Below are 5,860 nucleotides of genomic sequence, written 5' to 3' on the forward strand. Positions count from 1 at the left end.
TTTATTAGAGAATTTGAGGAGGTATGTGCAACCATGAAACTGTAATTAACAGAGGATGAGGTCAAACTTAGATTAATCAACTTTGCCCTTAAGGATAATGCTAAGAAGTGGCTTTATAGTCTGCCAAACCATTCTGTCACTACCTGGGAGGGCTTTGTGAGAACATTTTTGAAAAAGTATTTCCCCCATCATAAAACAGCTATGATTAGGAATGAAATAAATCAATTTTACCAACTAGCTGGTGAATCATTTTGGAAGTACTTTGATCGTTTCAAAAATCTTTTGACCCAATGCCCACACCATGGAATAGAAACTTGGAGACTATGCCAGATCATTTATGAGGGGTTAGATTCAAACTCAAGAACCATGCTAGAGTCCATGTGTCAAGGCCAATTTATGGACAAAGAAACTACTGAAGCTTGGCAATTCTTAGAAGACCTAGCCGAGAAAAATTTACAGTGGGAAACAACTAGGGAACCTGATAAAGCTACACCTTCAAGAGGAGGAATGCATCAAATTCAACCAACCCTAGCATCAGAGGCCAAGATTGCAACCTTAACACGTAGATTAGAAGCCTTAGAATTACAGAGACCAGCCAATGTAAATCAAATATCTGCACCCATGTGTAAAGGGTGCAATGCACCAGACCATGTCTTAGAAGAATGTTCCTACTCGAATGAGTGTGCACAGGTGAATGCCACCTATCAAGGACCATTGAACAATCCTTATGCACCCACATATAACCCAGGTTGGAGGAATCACCCGAATTTCTCATGGTCCCAGAATCCTAATGTAGGCAATCCAAATTTCAATCAGCAAAATCTAAGGTCCAACCCAGTGATGAACAACCCACCAGGCTTCCATGATAATGACAAGAAAATTACCTCTTTAGAGAAAAGCCTAGAAGCCATGATGAAGACACATACCAGCTTTATGCAAACCACGGGTCAACTCATACATAATAACATCCAAGCTATAGCCCGTCTGGAAATGCAAGTAAGTCAGCTGGCTTCGACCATTAGTGAACGAGAACATGGTAGGTTACCTAGCCAACCTGAGCCAAATCCTAGGAACTAAAATGGTCCATGACCCCAACAAGGAAACCAAGTTAATGGTGTAAATGCCATTCATACCTTAAGATCGAAAAATAAATAGACAATAAGGTAGTTGCACTTGATGATATAGAGGACTCATCTGCCGAGTCACCTTCTAAAACTACTACCTTTCAACCTCAAGCATCAGAAACTGAAAATTCACCTAGTCCAGTACTTAAAAGTCCTAGAGCTCCTTTTCCAAATAGACTGAAATCCAATAAATCTGAACATTTAGACAAAATTTTAGAGGTATTTAAACAAGTCCAAGTTAATATTCCTCTTTTAGATATAATCCATCAGGTTCCAACTTATGCCAAATTTTTAAAAGATCTTTGCACTAGGAAAAGGACCACTAATGTACCAAAGAAAGCATTTTTGGCTGCAAGTATCAGTTCATACCTATCTAGCCATGTGCCAATTAAATATACGGACCCTGGAGCTCCAACAATTTCTTGTGTTATTGGAGAAATCAATATAAAAAAGGCCTTGCTAGATCTAGGAGCTAGTGTGAATATCCTTCCATATTCAGTGTATGAGTAACTAGGATTAGAAAAACTTCAACCTATTGGGATCACATTACAGTTAGCCGATAGATCTCTCAGGATCCCTAAGGGAATGGTCGAGGATGTTCTAATAAAGGTTGAAAATTTTATTTTCCCTGTAGATTTTATTATTTTAGAGACTGAGCCAGTTGCGAATCCTAAAGGACATATATCTGTCATTTTAGGAAGACCATTCTTAGCTACGGCCAATGCTGAAATCAATTGTTGAAATGGTCTAATGAAGTTATTCTTTGAGAATATGACCATTGAGCTTAATGTTTTTAACTTAGAACAGGAATCCTCTTCTCATGCTGATGTCAATGTAGTCCAAGATGGTATTTATGAATCCATTGACATTAGTGATGATGAAGTCGACCTAGAGTCTAACCCCTGGTTAATCTATGAGTCTGAGGATGTCAATGAAATACTTAAAGAAAATCAGATTAATCAAAATCGATACTTCCTACTGAACCAATCATTGAGATGGTGAAATCATCACCTAAACCATCGATAGAGGAAGCACCCATTTTAGAACTGAAACCCCTCCCAGAACATCTCAAGTATGCATATCTAGGACCCAAAAAAACTTTGCCTGTAATTATTGCATCAGACCTAGATCCCAAGAGGAGGAGTTAGTGTCAGTTCTAAAAGCAAATCAAGAAGCAATAGGTTGGACCATAGTAGATATCAAAGGAATAAGCCCTTCTATAGTTCAACATAGAATATACTTAGAGGAAGAGGCTAAACCAACAAGAAAGCCCAAAGAAGGCTTAATCCGGCTATGAAGGATGTAGTTAAAAAGGAGATTCTGAAACTCCTAGATAGTGGAATAATTTATCCTATTTCTGATAGCTCTTGGGTAAGCCCAGTTCAAGTAGTACCCAAGAAATCTGGGGTAACAGTGGTCCAAAATGATGCAAACGAACTTATCCCAACTAGGACCCAAATGGGATGGAGGGTCTGTATAGACTATAGAAAGTTGAATGCTGCGACAAGGAAAGATCACTTTCCTTTGCCATTTATTGATCAAATATTGGAAAGACTAGCCGGACAAGACTTTTACTGTTTTCTTGATGGATACTCCGGTTACAACCAGATCCCCATAGCCGCTGAAGATCAAGAAAAGACTACATTCACCTATCCATTTGGTACTTTTGCCTATAGACGAATGCCCTTTGGACTATGTAATGCACCGGCAACCTTCCAGAGATGCATGATCAGCATGTTTTCAGATATGATAGAATGATTTATAGAAATTTTTATGGATGACTTTTTGTTTTTGGTCTAACCTTCTCGAGTGTCTGAATCACCTGCAATTAGTTCTAGAATGATGTAAGGAGAAGCACTTAGTTCTCAACTGGGAAAAATGTCAGTTTATGGTCAAACAGAGAATAGTTCTTGGCCATGTCATTTCTAAAAAGGGGATTGAAGTGGACAAGGCCAAAATAGATCTAATTGCAAGTCTTCCACCACCTAAATCTGTGAAAGAAATACGTTCATTTTTAGGTCATGCTGGATTCTATAGAAGGTTTATTGCCAACTTTAGCAAAGTAGCACGTCCACTGACTAATCTTTTGGCAAAGGATACCAAATTTGAATTTACTCATGAATGCTTGGAATCTTTTGAATTTCTAAAAAAAGCACTTGTATCAGCTCCAATCATTCATCCTCCTGTCTGGTCTAAACCATTTGAATTAATGTGTGATGCATCCGATCATGTTGTGGGTGCAATCTTAGGCAACGGATAAATAGCTGCCTAGAGTGATATATTATGCAAGTAAAATCTTAAATGATGCCAGCTTAGCTACACCACAACTGAGAAGGAGTTCCTTGCCGTTGTCTTTGCTTTAGAGAAATTTAGATCTTATTTGGTTGGGACCCACACCATTGTTTACACCGATCACTCAGCCATTAGACATCTCCTAGCAAAGAAGGATGCCAAGGCACGCTTAATCAGATGGATTTTGCTCCTTCAAGAATTTGACCTAGAAATTAGGGACAAGAAAGGCACTGAGAACGTTGTAGCAGATCATTTGTCCGAATTCAGTCGCACCATCTAGTGAACCACCCATCAATGAATCTTTCCCAGATGAGCAACTCATGTCTGTGTCTACTGAACCTTGGTTTGCTGATATTGTAAATTATTTAGCCATAGGTGAGATACCTTCTCATTGGACTAAGCAGGATAAATATAAATTCTTTGCCCAAGTGAAGTATTTCATTTGGGATGATCCTTATCTTTTTAAACAATGTCCTGATCAAATTATTAGAAGGTGTATCCCAGATAACGAAGTCATGAATATTTTATCTTTTTGTCATGATCAAGCATGTGGGGGTCACTTCGCGTCTAAGAAAACTGCTGCTAAGGTTCTCCAATGTGGTTTTTATTGGCCCAATTTGTTTAAGGATGCTCATGAATATTTAAAAGTTGTGCTCAATGTCAGAAAATGGGTCGAATCACCAAGCGACACATGATGCCACTCAACCCAATCTTGGTAGTTGAAGTTTTTGATGTTTGGGGGATCGATTTCATGGGACCATTTCCAAATTCCTTTGGAAATGAATATATTCTAGTAGCCGTTGATTATGTTTCAAAATGGGTAGAACAATTGCATGTAGAACATCCGATAGCAAAATGGTCATTAAGTTTCTTAAAGAAAATATTCTCTCCCGTTTCGGTATTCCTAGGGCAATCATTAGTGATCGGGGAACCCATTTTTGTAACCGACCTTTTGCAACATTGATGAAAAAGTATAATGTCACCCACAAATTGGCCACACCATATCATCCTCAAACTAGTGGGCAAGTTGAAGTGTCAAACCGACAAATCAAACAGATCCTGGAAAAAACTGTTAGTGCCAATAGAAAGGATTGGTCTTTGAAATTAATTGATGCACTTTGGGCATACCGAACCGCTTTCAAGACCAATCTAGGAATATCTCCTTATAGGATTATGTTTGGTAAACCATGTCACTTGCCTATTGAGATAGAACACAAAGCCATGTGGGCCATCAAACAACTAAATACAAATTTGAACGACGCTGGAAACCATAGGAAGCTTCAGTTGAATGAATTAGAAGAACTTAGAAATGAAGCCTATGAAAATGCAAGGATATACAAGGAACGAACCAAAGCATTTCATGATCAATCAATTATGAGAAAAACTTTCAATATCGGACAAAAGGTGCTCTTATATAACTCTAGATTACATCTGTTTTCAGGAAAGCTTAGGTCTAGATGGACAGGACCATTTTTAGTAAAGGAAGTCTTTTCACACAGAGCTGTTGAGATAGAAAACCCAAGTAATGGTGTTATCTTTAAAGTTAATGGTCAACGATTAAAACCATTCTTGGAATTACCTGTCGAGACTGTTGAAGATGCCATGGTTCTTTATGAACCAACTTATTCTGATTAAATTGCTTCGAGGTTTGGTCTGGCTGAAGACATAAAACTTAGCGCTTCTGGGAGGCAACCCAGCTTATTTAATTTTTAATATTTTTTTGTTTTCAGTTTGCTTAGGACAAATAAATTAGATAAACTCCATTGGGGATAATGTCGGTCAAGTTGGGGGGAGAGCTTGAACAAAATCAGGTGTTATCATTTCCTTTTCCTTCCACTATGAGTTATTTCTTGCATTTAATATATTAAAAAATTTTTTTTTGAAATAAATTAATCTAGAAAAGAAATAAGAGTAAGTTAGAAAGTATTTGCTAATAAATGTAGTGAGTCACGGAGAAGATTAGCTGGTTAGACTCTTGGTGGCCTAGGTCATTTAAAGACTATTAGCACTTCCAATTGCACATGCACACTAACAAGGTAAAGTAGGTGTTAATTGTAAGGCAATTAAAGATTTGAGTATTATTTAAATTAGATAATTTTCTCTACACCCCAATTGAAGAAATTTGAATTTAAGGAAAGAGCTACCTGCCTGAAGTAAAATGCAAAACACAGAGTAAATGTGGATTGCCCTAAGCTAGTAACCGGATCTCTTCACCTAAGTTAAGTGTTGAGATTCGCATCAAATGATGGTGGGAAGGTTAGGATGCTCAAAAAAAAAAAAAAAAAAAAAATAGTGTGAAAGCTACCTTAGTTCTTTGTTTAATCTGGGGTGTATAGAAAATTAATCGAACTAAGTTATGAAAAATGATACAATTGGCCTGTACAAGTTAATACTGAAATACTAAGTTAGTTATCACTCACACAAGTGCTATAAAACTTTAAGTA

The 5,860-nt window shown here is 37.4% G+C and overlaps 1 non-coding gene across 1 annotated transcript; it reads right to left on the bottom strand.

Annotated features, from left to right (window-relative positions):
• Positions 1-201: 201 nt before the first annotated feature.
• On the bottom strand, positions 202-308 carry LOC140851393 (small nucleolar RNA R71). The gene has a single exon (XR_012134146.1). It is a non-coding gene; the product is annotated as a small nucleolar RNA R71 (small nucleolar RNA).
• Positions 309-5,860: the final 5,552 nt, after the last annotated feature.

This window comes from Elaeis guineensis, chromosome 8 (genome assembly GCF_000442705.2).
Source record: "Elaeis guineensis isolate ETL-2024a chromosome 8, EG11, whole genome shotgun sequence".
Lineage (NCBI taxonomy): Eukaryota > Viridiplantae > Streptophyta > Magnoliopsida > Arecales > Arecaceae > Elaeis > Elaeis guineensis.